Below are 19,566 nucleotides of genomic sequence, written 5' to 3' on the forward strand. Positions count from 1 at the left end.
GGAGGGGTGTCTCCTTCATTAATGACCCCTTCCTCAAGTTCTCCATCAACAGCTCGGAGTACAAGAGCCCACAAATGATGATTCCAAGGGGCAACTGAGCAGGTCTAGTGAAGTTGTTGTTATCTGCAGTTTTAGGCAGCCGAGTTTCTAAAGTTTAGGAGGACTATTGGGAGTCCTTACTTGTATAAATAAGAAGGCTTCAAGCCTCAGTAGGTTAGCCATTTGATAGTCTATTTTCGCACTTTAGTGCAGCTTTGTACTCAACTAATTTTCGAGCTCTTTTTGCAGAAAGTTTTGTGATGTAACTATTATTTTTTGATCAATGAAAATGAATCCAGCTTTGGACCAGCACTGATCTTTCTTAGGGGGTTGTAGCTCTTGGGTTTCGGCCCAACCCAAGTGCCCAGCACCTCCTTTGTGTATTTATATGCTTTTTGTTGCATTCATGAAATAATTTATGTTGTTTAGGTTAAATCTTGCTTTGTTTTTTTTTTTATCTATTAGACTAACCTAAGTACCCACAGGGGATTTGAACCGGTGACCTATCGCAAGGAGTGCCTTAACAGCGCACCCATTCACCATCAATTCACCATCAATCCAGAGCACCATGGGCTAAATCTTGCTTTGTTAATTAGGTTGCTTTTGATGATTAGAATAGTTGTTCTTGCTTCAAGTTTATTGGATAGTTTGCTACAATAATAGAAAAATATCCAAAAAGGCTACCAAGTAGGCCTTGATCTCCTTTCTCCCTCCTTGGGACCATGAGTTGAGATCAAGGCACTCTTGCTACCACCAAAACACTATTTTTGCTTTCTAATGCAATTGTTAGTGTGAGATTTCGAGTTGGAGAAGTTGATATTAGTTGGACTCACATGATTAGATCCTTTCTTGTTCAGTTTCCATGGCTTTCTTGCATAACTTGCTATCCATAAAGTTATGTTCAACACTTTTCTGGGTTTTAGGTCAAATTAGGTTAAAATAGGTAAAACTCTGTTTTTTTAGTTCTTGCTTGGGGCAATTTTGAAAAGTAAGTGTGCAGATCACTTGTAGAACACTCTAGTTTATCATTCTCCCATCACATAACCTACTCCAGTCCATCTCTCAAGATTTCCCCCACTCATTCGCCATACTTTCCCAAACTGCCCTAATTTCTGCGTTTTTGTGCAAAATTGCTTTCTTGACCTTTGAACAAATCCAACCATCTCTTTCATTTCTGATCTTCATTGACAGAGTCCTAGACCCTTTGACACCTCCATCCAGCCTTCATTTCCCTTCTCCCACCGTTTTTCCACCTTCAAACATCCAAAAACCACTTTTGGCCTCCTCCTATAGATCCTCCTGTAGAACATTCTGTAGATCCCCTACAACCTCTTGTAGAAGTTCATGCGAGTGATTTTTCGAAGTCTGATCACAATGGAAGTATTCAGAAGGGTACTAGGGACTTTTTAGGTCCTCTCCACACCGTCCCAACATCCTGCAAAAGCCAACTCCATCTCCCTTTGCCACCAAACCTCTGCACAGTCACAACTAGTTAAAACACAAGCGTAATAATTCTACATGAAAATGCTCAAAAGTACAAAAAGATGATTTTTTCCTCATTTTCCTTTAGAAGTAGCTTGAATACATGCATTTTACCTTTTTAGTAGTCAATGGCATCCATTTCAGTAGTTTCATCTATTTTCTTGCAAAAGTAGGGTTAGTGGGTAAAATTAGGGTTTGCTAGGGTTTGCATTTCCTTTCAGTTTTCATCTTCTTTCTGCAAGTAGACTAACCTCTTTTGAGTTAGCTTTCTTCCATCACAGTTAAAAGATTCTTCTGAGAGCTCATAGAAGTTGTCTTAAGCTCCTAGTGAACTTGTGTCTGTTGATCAAGTGACAGCCTGCAGTAAGAGCAAGTACTTGTGCATATAGCACCGTCGCTTCCAAGTTTGTTACGAACCACTGGGTTGATAAAAATAAAGTAGAGAGCCCTAGGTGTTGTAGCATTATTTCTGCAATACTGGAGTTCACCATAGGTATAATGTCATTTTAGAACCCCCTTTCGGTTAAGCTTTAAGCATGTTTGGACCCCCTAAATAATAAGAGATGTCGATCTAATCCAAGATGCATTGATCCAAGATATGTTGATTTGCTAATCCAAGATATTTCATGCTAATCCAAGGATTTTCCTTGTGCATCCAACTACACTTTTCTTTCCTTTGATCACACCTTTGTTTCTCCTCTACTACTTGACCTCTTACATGTACTCTTATCTTGTGGCTTGAGTAATTTCCCTTTAACATGGACATGTATCCACTTAGGACTCCCCCTAATTTTGACATCAAAGGCACCGCGTGGTATTCAATTCCCCTGGCATTAACTGATCCAAGTTGTTTGCTTTGTGCATCCAACTACACTCTCCATGGCATTGACATCAATAACAACATAGTTTCCGAAAAATTCATGTCCAATGAGATTTATTTTCAATTGGCTATTCAAGGCCCAAAATCTACAACAACAACTACATATGACACATCCCATTAGATCAATAAAGAAGAAAAATTACTAAATAGTATTAGAGTCTATGTCATAGTGAATATTAATAAATGATTAGGCATTATCAAGGAAACATGGGAGGTTTATTTATATTTGAGAATTTTTTCATAGTAATTTCTCCTTTTTTTCAGAATATTTGACAAAGGATCTATAATATGATAAAAATTTTGCTAATAATGACTAGATGATATTCATCAATAATATTGTGATTCTTAACATCTTCCAAAAGAGTGAGCAAAGGCTTATATCAATCAAATCAAGGTTGGATGATATGTGAGGATAAAAAATACTATAAGATGTTATTTCCGAATGTGTACATATTGATGACAATAGGAACAATAATTTCTTCAAGGATATAATTTTTTTTGATGAATTACAAGGACCTATAATGATTAGAGATTCTATGCTAATTCCAAAAGACATGTTGCAAGAAGAATTAAGTGTTATGGAAACATCATGGGTAAATGAATTTGAAAACTTAGCCGATTTTCCAGAGGATGAGATTAATTAATGATTGGTAACATTAATTAATGGAAATGAGCACCATCAATCAGGTGTTGAATAACTACAATCATATTCCAAATAAATAGAATAAGAAATACACTCGTCGATTCAAGCAAGATATAATTGTCCCACTAATGAAGGGGTACATAGAAGAATGGCTAAGGAAACATTTAAATGAAATTGTCAATCCATAATAATTTCCTTAATGGTTAGATTAACAGACACACAAAGCCAACTATACTCCAACAATTGATGATGTAGGAAAATCAAAGAGAGAGGATTCATTCCAATAGTTAATCCTTCTACAATTTTGTTACCATTATTAATTGGTCCACAAGAGCCCAATCCTATTCCATTGGGGATGAAAACCTTTAATTTTACATTTAAGTGGCAAGATTTTATTAAGTGCTTTAGGCACTTACTCTATTCAAAAGTTAAAATTTTTAGTATTATTTTTGACTCATAGAGATCTATTTATATGAGGGCATATCATTTGTGGTTTCTAGAATTTTAAATCATCAACGAAATATTGTGAATTTTTTCTAATGACTTTTTATGATCTTTAATGAATGAATTCATTTTAGAGTTCTAATGAGCCTAGGTATTGCAACAATAATGCTACAACTCCCAGGGCTACCAGCTTTACTTATGAACCTGATGTTCGTACAAACTTGGAGGTGACAGTGCTATATGAACAAGTAAAAGTGAAGATACTGCCTGTTGTCACTGCTCATCTGGCAAGAGACCCTAGGGGTTCCAAGCCAGACTTCTATAGGGTCAGAAGAAGCTTAATTATTTGATGGAAGGAGACCAAACCTATTCTAAGAGAGAGCTACTCTACTGCAGTAATGAAGAAAACAACATGAAATGCTAAACTTACACCATAACCTGACTAACCTATTAAACAACTATGCTAAGAGGAATTTCTAGATTAACACTAACCTAATGCTAATTATCTAAGTTGCAGAAGTAAAGAGCATCAAAACTAGACTAAGGTGTAACAAATAAACTTAGGTTAAATCGGGTTTCAAGCAGAAAAAGCAATCAGAGGTCAAAATCAGTGAAAGGAGGATGTGAGGGAGCAATAGTGCATTAGAGCCATTGGATCAGTTGGGTGAAAGGAAAATGAATGGTAGAGATTGGATCATAGGAGGTTAGGTAGATAGATGGGTGAATAGGGTTAACTAACAGGATGAATGGTGGAGATCTTATCGCGAAGGCTTAAGTGAATGGATGGACGAACAAGGGAACAAAGCAGATGAACAACAGAGATCATGTCGCGAGGGATTAGGTGAGTGGATGGACGAATGAGGTTAATAGGAGCGATGAACGGCTAAGATCTTATCACGTGGGTGAAGTCAAGGGATGGATGGTGGAGATCATATCGTGGGGAAGAGAAATGTGTGGAAATGAGGGAGTGGGTTTTTAGCGCAGTAAGTAGTTTCTTGTGTGCCCTTTGGGCTGTAAGCAATATTTGGAAATTTCATGCAATTAGCCTTATTTCACGACACATAGCTCGCGAAAACCACTTTTCTCATGCGCTCTCAGGTGGATAATGTTTGTGCACTAATCTGCATGAGATTGCGCGATAGCCGTTGGATCGGGTGGGGCTGATCAATGGTGGAGATCAACTAAGCTAGTTGGCAAGTGAAGCGACAGCCGTCAGATCGGGCAAGGTAGATTGATTGTGGGGGTTTAAAGCACCTAAAGTGATCGGGTGATGTGATAGCCATCGGATCAGGTAAGGCAGATCGATGGTGGGGACTTAAAGTTCATAAAGTAAGTGGTGGACTACATGCGATGTAGTAGTTGGTTAAAATAGTGAATCGGACGGTGATTGTGAAGGATTTTTGGTGATCGGATGGTGAGGAAGCGATGCATGATGAACGTGTTGGAGGAGGTTCAAATGAAAATGACAGAGAAAACCAGTGTGGGTGAACAAATAACTGCATTAAACCACGAACTCCATAGCCCATGCAAGAACTAGAGACATATCTTTTTGGGGCTGCTGAAGGGTCCCTTTCTCAACTCATGGTCCCAAAGGGAGGAGATGAGGCCGAGACACCTGCGCACAACCTGATATTTATATTTTTCCTCTAACTAACCTGTGAACTGAAAGAAGGCATAAATTAAAATAAGCTACAACAAATGCAGCTACTAAAGCAGATGAATAGGAAAACCATGCACGATCTACGCTATATTGTTGTAATGAAAGTGCAACTACTTAAGCAAATAAATAGTGAAAACCATAAGGCTACATAAGCAAATGAACAGAAAACCATGAAACTACTTAAGCAAATAAACAGAACAAAACTCTATGCTAGCATACATGTACAGTAAAGAGGAGCTTTGGTTGCTTGGGTCGGGCCCTAACCCAAGAGCTTCATCCCTCGGAGTTAACTCAAAGTTGGCTTAAACAAAACTCATTCTTATTATAAAAACCATGGATTACAAAGCAAATTGCCACAAGTATTTGCAGCTCAGAAATAAAACAGAGTTTTACAATAGAATTCATGAATCCTACTGAGGTCCTAATCCTCTCTATTTATACATGTGAAGTCTCTAACGAATTTCTTCCCATTAGGGAGGCTTGGCCTCTAATTCAAGAAAAACTGGCTTCTGTCCTTTTCACTTGCTCGGTTGTCTTCTAGTCTTCAAAGTGATGGTTATTTGCACTCCGAGCTACTGAAGGAATATTCGAATGGAGGGGTAGTAAAAGAGGAGGATTTACCTCCTATAATTACTCTCCCTTGTCCCATTCTAGTTTTACCAAGGTATTTGCCATAATTCCTTGATTTAATCCTTTATACCTGCATTTTCCTTGCTTTTATCCTTTATTCCTGCATTACATGCACATTAGATCACAAAGCCACATATCCAACTCTAACTCATTTCATAAACAAAATATAATCAAAAGTATGCAATAAATTGTGAGAATAGTATGTTTGACTAAGCTAGGAGGTGAATTAAGGCCAATTAAGGCCCATATAATTACTCAATGATGAGGCTCATCATCACCCCCTTCTGAAAGTGTTTCTCATCCTCTGAGCAACTTAGTGAATGTCCATGTCCTTCATGGCTCTAGTAGCCTCTCTGGCATCCCATGCTTCTGTTGTGGTCTCTTCTTCTTATTTATAGAAGCCTGCTTTCCTTTCTAATTCTTCCCACTGCCTCTTTTCCTCTTCTTCTTTTCTCCCTTCTAGCATTCCTAGGAGTAGTGGTGGACTGAGTTTTAGGCCTATCAAATTGAACTTCAACCTTTGTATTGATTTCTTATACATAGGTGTCCTACTGAGTGCCTCTTTCAACCTTTGAGGGGAGTGATGTTCTCTGATCTTCAAGTTGTGTGGTAGTTTGTTCCATCTCCTTTTGTAGGCCTGCATATTATCATATCTTAGCGGTCTAAACATATCCTCAAAATAAGAAATTGCTTGCTCTTGGGCAGCAATATATCTAGGTGCCAGCTGAGGATCATTTGCAATTAGATTATGGGTGCTGATTAGGGCCATTAGGATTTGATTGTTTAGCTCTGATGAAAAAAGGTCCATTTTTATCTCTGGCCAATATTCTTTTCATCTTTACAGCCCTTGACTTCTTATGGTTCATCGATGATTCCAAAGCCATTAATTGTAGATCTCCTAGCTCTACATTAAGATCCCAAATATTCATGTCTATGAGGGTCATGTTGTGGAAGTAAAACTCAGCCATTTTGGCCCCATCCTTTAGTGCACTTTGATCACAAAGATCAATAAACTGTCTCCAGTCCTGAAATGGCATGGTGCTCCTTTGTGCTAGTATTTTAATCTGAAATTGCAACCGTTGTTCTCTGAAGTAAATAGCATAGGATTTAGCTGGCATCCTACACTGGATGGCCTCCAAGGAGAGGCTTGCTATATATGCTATTTGGTCTTTCTTTTCCTGTAGTTGTCCTCTCTATTTATCTTATCTTCTTCCTTTTGTTGTTCTTTCACATCTCCATCAATTTCTTCCTTTGTTTCCTCCTCTTGTTTCAACATCATCCTCCTTCTCTTATTTTAGCATGTTCCTCTATATTAGTTTCTTCTTCACCCATCTCATCCCCATCTAGCTCTGTATCTTCTTTTTCTTGTTTTTCCTCCTCCTTACTAATAGAAGGACTAACATTATAGGTGAGGGTTTTGATGTCATCCTCTACTGGTAAGTCTCTAAATATTGACCATTCTATAGGGATCCTGAGGTTTTAGAGGGCATCGTTAATGAGGATTTTGATCAACCCATGGTGGGCCAATTGTTGGGAATTCCCTTCCTTTACTTTGCTACTGGAGTCTATGAGTGATTGCATCAAGAAATAGTGTATGCTGATGCTTTGGTGAACTAGTGTTTCTACCCAAATCTTAATTCTTCAAGCATTCTCAAATCGTTGCCATAACAATGTTGTACCTATTGACTCTTGCATTCTCTTTTGACTTATTAAAGAATTTCCTTTTTTCCACCTTTTCACCTATAAACCAACTACCTCTTAACCTTTAAAAATTTTGATCAAATGATGCATATGAGTGAGTGGGATACTTACCTATGGTCTTGATGCCATGCTACAGTTGTCAAAGATCAGAGGTGTTGCTGATGGTCATTCTTCTTCCTCCTATGTTGTCTGCTGATGCTTTATTAGCTTTTGCAGGTGTCTGTGACTGAAGATCTGAAGCTATTGCTGCTGTGGAGCTCCTGGATTTGATGCTGTTGCTGATGTGGAGCTCCTGGATTGCCACTTGGCAATGTTTTATGTCTCCCTTAGAATTTCTTGATCATGTTCTTGGATGGTGCTGTGAGGATGCTATAATGAATGGATAGAGGAAGTAGGAGTGTATGTGGATGCAGGGATGATAGTAAGGGTTGAGGTGATTTTGTTAGAAAACATAATCCTCACCTGAATTGAAGCAATGAATTGAAAAACAATAGAATTGATGGAGGGATGAATGGTAAGGAGTGGAGGAGATGAATATATGTGAGGCAAGGTTCCCTTTGGATCTTCTCTTTGCTCCTTGCTTGTCTTTTTCACCCACCTACAAATAACAATTATGTTTTTACTATATATATATATATATATATATATATATATATATTAAAAACACCTAGGCTACCTCAGAGAGGTTTTCACCCTATATATCTGCCCTGGGCCGCCTCACAAGGTTTTCAACCCAAATATGGGACTCAAGTGCCTCATGGAGGTTTTCACCTGAATCCTTATTCTTTTTTCTTTTTCAGTGTCTTGATGAGGGAGGAGCTAGAAATTGCTCCACCATCATCACTGTCTTATTGATATTGTCTATGAACTCTTGTTTTGATAAAGGCCTCTTGTACATTTTCAATCAGTGTCCATTAACTAGAAATGGAATGGCTTCTTCATCAATAGTTTTGATTTGTATTGAACCATTGTCATGGCATCTTTCCACCACATAAGGTCCAAGCCATCTTGTCCTTAGCTTGCCCTTGAAGTATTTATACCTTGAATCATATAACAATGCTTAGTCTCCTTCTTGAAATTGCTTCTCCTTGATGTGCTTGTCATGCCAGATCTTCCTCTGAAGCTAAACTATCTCTATATGTAGGAGGGCCTGCATTCTGAATTCATTCAAGCCATTCAAATGTAACAACCTTTCTTTCTGTGCATGATTGAGATCCAAATCTAGTTGGGCTGCCATCCTCAATGTGTTATATTCAAACTCAATGGACTGCAAAGCCTTTTTCCCATAAACCAGCTCATAGTGTGTAAATCTAGTGGTGGTCTTCCATGTTGTATTATAGGCCCAGGTGGCCTCAACTAGTCTCTCTACCCAATATTTCCTGTTGCTGCTCACCACCTTGGTTAAGATGTTCTCCAGTGCCTTGTTGGTCACCTCCACTTGCCCATTAGCTTGTGGATGATAAGGGGTGGAGGTCCTATGCTTGATTTTTTGATGGCTGAGCAGTTCTTCAATCATGCTAGAGGTAAACTGGCTGCCTTGGTCTGTGACTAGCTCTCTAGGGTACCCAAATTTGTAGAATACATTCTCCCTTAGGAACTTAGCCACATTTTCTTCTGTTGCTACCTTAATTTCCTTGGTTTCATCCCATTTAGTCAAATAATCAGTGCACACAATGATGTGTTGCTTTTGCTTTGAAGGTGGGTTGATAGGCCCAATGAAGTCCATGCCCCACATGTCAAATGGCTGGAAAGTCACTTGAGGTTATAGGGGAATTTCATCTCTTAGAGTAGGATTTCCCATCCTCTGGCACCGATCACACTGACTAATATACTTTTTCACATTTTGATGAAGAATATGCCAATAATATCCTGCTTGCAACACTTTGAATGTTGTCCTCTTTGTTACAAAGTGACCTCCACAAGGCCCATCATGACAGGTCAGAAGGATGTCAAAGACTTCCACTTCCTTTACACACCTTCTTAAGATTCGATCTGGGCCAAGTTTGAACAAATTGCCACCAATCCAGGTGAAGGGGGTGCTCTCTCTGACTATCTTTCTCTTTTCTTTGGAGGGAAAGTTTGGTGGAAACTGTGCTGATACCAAATAGTTTTCTATATCAGCAAACCATGGGGAGGGAACTGAAATAGCAAACAAATGCTCATCTAGTAACTGGTAATCCACAATTCCTTCTTCACATGCAAGCAGATTCATCCTAGATAGAAAGTCAGCAACAACATTTTCCTTACCAAGTTTATCAACAATAGTTAGATCGAACCGCTGTAATAAAAGCAACCATCTTATAATTCTAGCATTCAAATCTGGTTTTCTCATTAAATATTTGATTGCAGCATGATCAATATTCACAAATGCTTGATAACCTGTACTGTAATGCCTAAATTTGTTTAATGCATGCACAACAGCTAGGAGTTCCTTTTCGGTCATAACATAGTTTAGCTCAGCCTTTGACAGGTTCTTACTGATAAAATAGATGGCATAGGGCAATTTCTCCTCTTCCTAACCTAAGGATGCTCCTATGGCTTTGTGTGAGACATCAGCATGAATATGAAAAGGGAGGGCCCAGTTTGTGCCTCTAAGGATTGGTGCAGTGGTTAACTTACCCTTTAGAATGTCTAAGGCCTCTTGATAGCTCTTTGACCATATAAACTCAGAATCTTTGGCCAACAACCCAAACAAAGGAGAGGCCAACTTGCTGAAGTCCTTTATGAACCTTCGGTAGTATCTAGCTAACCCTAAGAAACTCCTGACATCTCTCTAATTTTGTGGAGGTGGGACCCTTTGGATGATTGCTATTTTGTTTGGGTCCACCTGCAGTCCTTGCTGAGATATTGAACAGTCCCTTCAGTCATTAAGAATTCACAATTTTTTGGACTCATAGAAAGATTCATTTCAATGCATTTGTGTAATACTTTGCCTAGGTTAGTCAGGGCTTCTTGAAAATCACAACCATAAGGTGTAAATTCATCCATATAGATTTCCACTGTATCATGTACTAATTCAACAAAAATACTTGAGACTGTTCTCTGGAAAGTGGCAGGAGCATTGCATAGGCCAAAAGGAAGGACCCTATAGGAAAAATTACCCCAAGAATAGGTGAATGTGGTCTTATCCTAGTCTTCTGGGCAGATTTGTATTTAGTTGTACCCACTGAATCCATCTAGGAAGGAAAAAAAACTTCTTCCCTGCCAGGCCATCTAGTACTTGGTCAATGAAGGGTAGGGAAAAATGATCCTTCTTTGTGGCTTTGATCAACTCCCCATAATCAACACAAATCCTCCACTTACCATTTTTCTAAATAACAAACACTAAAGGATATACCCACTCACTATCAGACATAGGGTAAATGAATCCTGCGTCTAGTAGTTTTTGCAGTTCCTCTTTGACTATGTATTTAAGGGCTGGATTCATCCTCCTTTGTGGTTGCCTGAATGGCTTGCAACCTTCTTTGATGTATATGTGGTGAGTACACACTGAGGGGTTCACTCCCTTCATTCCCTTATAACTCCAAGCGAAGGCTTCTAGGTGTTCTCTCAACCTATTGCATAGCTTTTCCTCTTCTAAAGCAGAAAGAGATGGGTTAATTTTAAAAGTTCTCTCTAGGCCAAATTCTATGGTTTTGACATGGAGTGGTTTGGAATTGACCAAGCATAAGTCAATTGGATGATTGCTCTGGGTTTCCCTTACTTCTTCTTCTAATGGAAGTGAACTAGGAGTTGGAATTTGGAGTAGGTGTTTAATTAAGTCATCCTCATCTTGTTATCCTCCTCCTATGATTGCTTCCAAAGCATAAAGTTGGGCAGAATAAACATCGTCTTCTTCCTCCTCCTCTAACCATAAAGGTAAATCATGCTCTAACGTAGGTTGAGCATGAGGGTATAGGACTAATTGTTTGGACAGATGCCCATTCTTGATGGTCATATTCCCAGCTCTGCAACTAATGTAAGCATTAGTTGTGGCCAACCATGGCCTTCCAAGGATGAGAGGGTAACCAATAAGCTTAGCCTTAGGCTGGAGAACTAGGAAATCCACAGGGTACTCCCAGGAGTCAATGGAGACCATCAAATCCTCCACAATTCCCTCTTGGGTGACTGTGGAATGGTCTGCAAGTTCCAAAATTGTTGTGGTCTTTCTCAAACCCTTGGAGGTTGAGCTTGAGCATGTTGTCCTTGGTCATCACATTAATGGCAGTCCCAAGATCAATCAGAGTGTGTGGGACAATGGTGTCATTGATGTGGACATCTACTATAGGGCTTCCAGGGTCTAAATATTTTGGACATATTACCTGCCCCAGCATTAAGTCAGACAACTGCCCAATGGCATTAATGGTAGGGGCATCCCTTTTTCTTCTTCTTGGATGCTTGAAGCACTTCTACTTAATTAGCTTATTGTAAATGGGAACATCTTTGATTGCCTGGAGAAGGGGGATCTTTACACATAGATTTTTCAATTCTCCTAGAAGTTCAGTTTCTTCTGGTCTAGGCTGGAGTGGTTGGGTTAATCTCTCAGGAAAAGGTGGATTTACTTTAAGGTTGCTTTCCTCTCTCTTTTCCTCAACCTCCCTATGTGGAGAGGGAGGTTAGTTATCAGGGAGAATTCTCCTAGATCTTAGGTTGCTCTCCTGGATTTCTACAACATAAGTTGGGTATGATGTCTCTCCACTGTATTCTTGTTGAGCCTGCTTATTGTTTGGGTTTGGATTTGGCTGGCCAGGAATCTGGGGTTTCTTGGGTGGAGCAGAGTGCAGGAGTTGTGGTTGGGTAGGTGGTGGAGGAAATAGGGCTGGAACATTGTTGAATTGGGGCCTCCACCCCTGGTGTGGGGTATTCCATTGATGTTGTGGCTGAACATAAATTTGAAATTATTCATTGGCTGGCTGGGATTCATACTGAGATGCATAGGACCAAGGAGGGGGTGTTTAATAAGAAGGATGAGAAGGGGGTCCCCAAGAAGGTATAGCTATGGTTTGGTTGGGGTTGTAATATGCATGGGATGACCCTTGCATACCATGTTGGTATGGTCTAGGCCAAGGAGGTCTCGTTTGGTTGATGTAGAAAAGATTCTTAGTGACCCCTTCAGCTCCTTGATATACAAATTTGAGTCCAGGTAAAGAAGGGAACTTGTCTGTGGAGTGGTTTTCTTCATAGACTGAGCAAATCTTAATATAGTTTAATGGACATTCATTCCTAGGATGCCTCCTGGTGCATCTAGGACAAAAGATGGCCAAGGATCTCTATGATTCCTCTTGCTTCCTTTTGATGTTCATGGTGTCCAATTGTAAGGCCAAGGTTTCCAACATATCACTTTTGAATTCTTCCAGCATATTTCCAATTTCACCCTTGATGGATAAGTTGGAGGATGATGTATTGGCCATAGGTTGACTACCCCTACCCTTTTTCTTGGCTGCCCTAGAATGGTTTCTAAAGAGAGTCTTAATATCCTCATAGGGTAATTGGTAGACATCTCCTCCTGCTATCATATGTAAGGTATCTAGAATATCCTCCCTTACACCTCTAAGTAGGACCAATTTTAGTGACTCAGGGTCAAGTGTGCACCTGGCCCTTTTGTAACTAAGCTGGAATATTTCTTCATAGTCTTCTAAGGATTCATCCTGGCCTATCATCATCCTAAAAATATCTTCTTTAGTATCCTTTGACCTACAGTAGTCCCTATATTTGTTTTTAAAGGTTTGTTGCATCTGAGCCCAAGTTGTGATGCTATCTCCAGGTAAACCCATGAACCAGTGCAATGTTGCATCCTTGAGGGTAGATGGGAATAGTTTTAACTTTTTCTCATCATTAGTAGAGTCATACATTCGGCATGATATAAAAACAAACTCAAATAGGAAGGTGTCAGGGTCCTCTATGGTCCGGCCATGGAAATGGGGTAGAGCAGAGGGGCTTATATTCTTCATCTTAGCGTCCCCATTGGTTTCTCTGATAGGGAAGGCACCCTCAATTCTCTCTCTATTTCCTCTGTCATTTCGGTTTCCATACATTGGTTTAGTAGGAATGGGTTCTTCCTCTTCTTCTTCCTCTATAGGTTTCTCAAATAGGTAAGGTTGCGCACCTAAAGGGTCTTCTAATTTACCGTCACTGAAGAAGAAAGAAGGTTGGCTGTTGGATGAAGTGGGGGTATTTGACAAGAATTTCCCTGAATTGTCCCTATTCCTATGAGGCATGAAAGGAAATGTTTTTGGGTTGGATTTTGGAATATTTTCTTTAAAGCTAGAAAGTACTTGCATAATGTGAAGGAAAGTAGCTAATGGCAAATGAAAGAAAGGAAGCTACTAGATTACTTTTGCAGAAATAAACTAATGGAAGAAAATTGAAGACTACAAGTAGAAGAAAAGAAAGTTGGAGACTAGAAAATAGAAGAAAGAAATAATTACTTCTACTTAGACACCTCCCGGGCAACAATGCCAAAAATTGATGAGCCTAGGTATTGTAACAATAATGTTGAAACTCCCAGGGCTACCAGATTTACTTATCAACCTGGGGTTCATAAAAACTTGGAGGTGATAGTGCTATATGCACAAGTAAAAGTGAAGATATTGCCTATTGTCATTGCACATCTGGAGAGATACCCCAGGGGTTCCAAGCCAGACTTATATAGGGTCAGAAGAATCTTAATTCTTTGATGGAAGGATAGCAAACCTATTCTAAGAGAGAGCTACTCTACTGCAGTAATGAAGAAAACAACATGAAATGCTAAAATTACACCATAACCTAACTAACCTATTAAACAGTTATGCTAAGCAGAATTGCTAAATTAACACTAACTTAATGCTAATTATCTAAGTTTTAGAAGTAAAGAGCATCAAAACTAGACTAAGGTGTAACAAAGAAACTTAGGCTAAATTGGGTTTCAAGCGGAAAAAGCAATCAAAGGTCAAAATCAGTGAAAGGAGGATGTGAGGGAGCAATAGTGCATAAGAATCGTTGGATCAGTCGGGTGAAAGGAAAATGAACAATGGAGATTGGATCACAGGAGGTTACATAGATAGATGGGGGAACAGGGTTAACTAACAGGATGAACGGTGGAGATCTTATCATGAAGGCTTAAGTGAATGGATGGATGAACGAGGGAACAAAGCAGATGAATGGCGGAGATCGTGTCGTGAGGGGTTAGGTGAGTGTATGAATGAACGAGGTTAACAAGATTGATGAACGGTTAAGATCTTATCATGCGGGTGAAGTCAAGAGATGGACAATGGAGGTCATATCATAGGGAAAAGAAACATGCATAAATGAGGGAACGAATTCCTAAGGTGGTAAGTAGTTTCTCGCACACCCTTCAAGCTGTAAGCAATATTTGGAAATTTCACACGATTAGCCTTATTGTGCGACACGTAGCACAAGAAAACCACTTTTCTCACGTGTTCTTAGGCTAATAAAATTCATGCACTAATCCACACGAGATTGTGTGATAGCCGTTAGATCAGGCAAGGCTGATCAACGGTGGAGATTGGCCAAGCTAGTTGGCGATCGGGTGAAGCGACAACCATCATATCAGGCAAGGTAGATTGACGATGGGGGTTTAAAGCACCTAAAGTGATCAAGTGATGCGATAGCCATCGAATCAGGCGAGGAAGATCAATGGTGGGTACTTAAAGTTCATAGAGTATGTGGTGGACTCCATGCGAGGGAATCGTTGGACAAAATAGTGAATCAGACAATGATTGTGAAGGTTTGCTGGTGATCGGACGGTGAGGAAGCGATTCATGAGGAACGTGCTGGAGGCAGTTTCAAATGAAAATGACAAAGAAAACCAGTTCGGGTAGACAAATAACTACTTTAAACAGTGAACTCCATAGCCCATGCGAGAACCAGAGACCTGTGTTTTTTGGGCTGCTGAAGGGTCCCTTCCTCAAGTCATGGTCCCAGAAGGAGGAGATGAGGTCAAGACACCTGCGCACAACCTGATAGTGATATTTTTCCTCTAACTAACCTGTGAACTGAAAGAAGGCATAAATGAAATTAAACTACAACAAATGTAGCTACTTAAGCAGATGAACAGGAAAACCATGCATGATCTATGCTATATTGATGTAATGAAAGTGCAACTACTTAAGAAAATAAACAGAACATAACTCTATGCTAGCATACATGTACAACAAAGAGGAGCTTTGGTTTCTTGGGTCGGGCCCTAACCCAAGAGCTTCAGCCCTCGGAGTTAACTCAGAGCTGGCTTAAACAAAACTCACTATTATTATAAAGACCATGGATTACAGAGAAAACTGTCACAAGTCTTTAGCTCAGAAATAAAATAGAGTTTTACAATAGAAGTCTCAAATCCTACTGAGGTCCTAAACCTCTCTATTTATACATGTGAAGTCCCTAACAAATTTCTTCGCATTAGGGAGGCTTGGCCTCTAATTCAAGAAAAATTGGTTTCTATCCTTTTCACTTGCTCGACTATCTTCTAGTCTTCAAAGTGATGGTTGTTTGCACTCCGAGATGGTGAAGAAATATTCGAATGGAGGGGTAGTAAATGAGGAGGATTTACCTCCTATAATTACTTTCCGTTGTCTCATTCTAGTTTTACCAAGGTCTTTGCCATAGTTCCTTGCTTTTATCCTTTATACCTACATTACATGCACATTAGACCACAAAGCCACATATCCAACTCTAACTCATTTCATAAACAAAATATAATCAAAAGTATACAATAAGGTGTGAGAATAGTTGGTTTGACTAAGCTAGGAGGTGAATTAAGGCCAATTAAGACCCATATAATTACTCAATGATGAGGCTCATCAAGTTATCTGAAAATATGGGGCATTTTCTTTATTTTATGTTCTCATGTAAAATGTACTCATATTGTATTGAATGGATGTGTACAGTGAAATGAATCAGTGATGATATATATTTATATTATTTTCTTTTCCTTATTTCTTTTGAAAAACACCTAGTCCACTCATAGGGGATTGTGTTGAATGATTAAATTTCTATACTTTGAGTTATTTTCAATATTTAAGTGAATTAGTAGAGGAGTATGATCTCTACATAAATGTAGATGGATTTTAGTAAGTCCCTATGAAGTTGAATTTGATCCCTTGCAAGAAAAGGGATCAACAAAAATATGTATTGAAACAATCCTCTATAATTTGATTTCTAGATTAAGAACATGTTGTAGCCACTACAACACCACCCAGATTTTTGGGCATATTCAAAATTTTGGGTTCCCCACCACTCACCCCAAGCTATTAGGGTTTCGAAGGTTAGTGGTTTCATTAATGTGTTAAGAGTATCTCGTGATTTTAAAGCTCATATTCGCATGATACACGTCGCGATCAGTGGATGTCCTATATTTGAATAATCATGCATTCAAGTTGGCTTCCCATGTGAGTGACAATATTAGGGTTTGGGAGACACCCTATATTGTTAGAAGAGTGATTCCCACTCGTGTTGTCACCAAATTCACATACCTCTAGGGGTTCACTCTCCTCGACATCACATGGTATCATTATGGGAGTCATAAATAGCGTATTTTCCTCAAGCCCTTGGCGGATCGTTCACCCCAGCATGTGCATTAGGGCTTGCAAAGAGTATATACTACCCTTGCATCCTTGTAACGCTAGACATGTGATTGAAGTATGCATGTCATTTTAAGCTCTTCTTGACTCACCCTGAAGCATAATCACACATATTCATAAAGGTTTGTGATAATACCTCATGGCATTAACCCTTCTCTGTATTGATCCTCATCCCCTCGAGTGCATTAAGATTCCCCAAATTGCCATCTTACTCGATGCCCTTAAATAGATAATCACACCATTGCTTTTGGCATCACATAATTTGCTTGCAATTCATAAGTCCATTAAGGTGCCTAAATGTTGTGTTGATTTTTGGACTTGAGCAGCTCTTTTTTTACTCGTATAATTTAGTTGCAATTTTACTATCACCTCTAGATGAAATTATTTTCATGGTTTCAATAATTTTATCCCATTTTCTTTGTAGGGATTTAAATAGAGCTGCATTGGGCACATATTTAATTAATAAGGAGCAGTCACAGTGGCATTTATAGGTCTGGACTCAAGAAGCTAGGGATGGAAACTGGTTCATACATATTCACTGCTAATCATCTAGTAGTGAATGTGGCTGAGTTTGGTTCTGTAGGAGAGGGATACACCGATGATACCCAGGCTTTCATGAAAACTTGTAATGAATCATGTTCATCAGGCCCTTCAATATTGTTAGTTCCAAGAGGAAATGCTTACCTGGTCAAGCCCCTCAACTTCTCTGGTCCCTGTCAATATCCACTCACAGTCAAGATTTCTGGAACAATCATCACCTCTGAGGATCCAAGCGTTTGGGAAGACTTGAAATCTAACAACTGACTACTCTTCCATGGAATAAATGTTCTAATAATTGGGGGCGGAGGGTTGATTTATGGAAGCGGGGAGAAATGGTGGGCAGAATCCTGCAAGATCAACAAAAAAAATCCATGTCGATCAGCTCCAATGACAGTTACATTTGATTCAAACAACTACCTGGTGGTGAGGAACTTGATTGTGAAGAACAACCAACAAGTACACATTACTTTCAAGAACTATGTTATGGTAGAAGAAAACAATCTGGAGGTGACAACATCTGAACATAGTCCTAACACTAATGGAATTCACATTGCAGTTTCCACATATGTTGTGGTTAACAACAACCTCATTGGAACCGGGGTTGATTGCATCTCCATAGTCAGTGATTCCTTTGACATTGTAATTTGAAATGTCAACTATGGACTAGGCTATGGAATCAACATTCGAAGCTTGGGTAAGGGAAAATCTGAAACTCATGTTGCTAATGGCTTAGTAGATGGGGTTTTTCTTCATGACACCACAAATGGGCTCTGGATTAAGACTTGGCAGGGTGGCTATGGCTATCGTCAAGGGATCAGATACCAAAATGTGCATATGGAAAATATTTCATATCCTATATTTATAGACCAATATTACGGTGATTCTCCAACGACATGTGAAAACCAGGCATCAGCAGTGGAAGTGAGTGAAGTTTGGTACAATAGTATTAGTGGAATGTCTCCACGTTTGAATATGAATCACGATGTTCACTTTCATTATTGGAAAATCACATTCCTGTTCTCATTTGTGAATGAAAACTCAAGATTGAACCTTCTAAATTCTACTTTCATGGAGGTCTTATCTTCCATGTGTGACTCGAATGATCACACTCCCACAATGTGACTTGGATAGATGTCACATCATCACTCCTCACCAGATTTTCGACTAGATCACTCTATCATGTAACGGTTGAAAAATCACATTATAAAGCCTCGGACAAGCCGATAGAGAGTGTGAATGGAAAATATTACCATGAGGGGTGCAATAGTGCGACCCCTGGCCAGATTTCTAAGTCACATAGCCGCAGCCAGATTGTCTCCAGGATAGTGTGACTCCCCTCAAAAGCGACTCTGTGACCTCTCCCAAGTCACCAGGTCATAAAATTTCTCCCGAATAAAATAGAGGTTGATGCAACTCCTCCTATTATGTGACTATGCAATCAATTTTTAAATGTCTCCTATAGGAAGTCGCAGGATCGCAAGCATGGCAGACCATTGGAATTGCGACTTCTAGTAAAATGCGACTATGCGACTTCTCAACCATAATTGTGACCTAAGGATAGCATGTATTTAGCTATTCACTCATCAAAGGTATCTTCTTTGTGATGTGAGGAAACATAACCAATATGGTGTCAAGAAGAGCTTGTTTTGACGGTGGGGTATGTGCTTTATGAGGGTCTGTTTAGGGCTCATCCAAGGCTATACCTTCTGAGAATTTTGACCCTCAGTAACAGGGCTAGTTTGAACCAAAGACTAAGACAAACGTTGGAGCTATCTAAAATAAAACTCTAGAAGATCATGTAAACACATTGCAAAAGGTTCTTTTCCTATGCTCACGGTTTCTGAGGCCTTATTTCGGCCTTCAACTTGTTCTAGATCCCTCAATCCAAGTTTTTTGGCTTATATGCATTTTTCAGCTCTTTGTACTTTGAAGGAACTTAGGGTTTTCTTATGACAGATTTTGGACTATTTCTGAGCTTAATTTTGCATGATGA

The 19,566-nt window shown here is 39.3% G+C and overlaps 1 pseudogene; it reads left to right on the plus strand.

Moving 5' to 3' along the window:
• LOC149171444 (putative polygalacturonase At1g80170) overlaps positions 1–18,695 on the plus strand; it is a 73,100-nt pseudogene extending 54,405 nt beyond the window's left edge.
• Positions 18,696–19,566: the final 871 nt, after the last annotated feature.

The sequence above is a fragment of the Pinus tabuliformis genome, chromosome 4_2, assembly GCF_031772625.1.
Source record: "Pinus tabuliformis cultivar Carrire ecotype Pingquan chromosome 4_2, CPIR1, whole genome shotgun sequence".
NCBI classification, from domain to species: Eukaryota; Viridiplantae; Streptophyta; class Pinopsida; order Pinales; family Pinaceae; genus Pinus; species Pinus tabuliformis.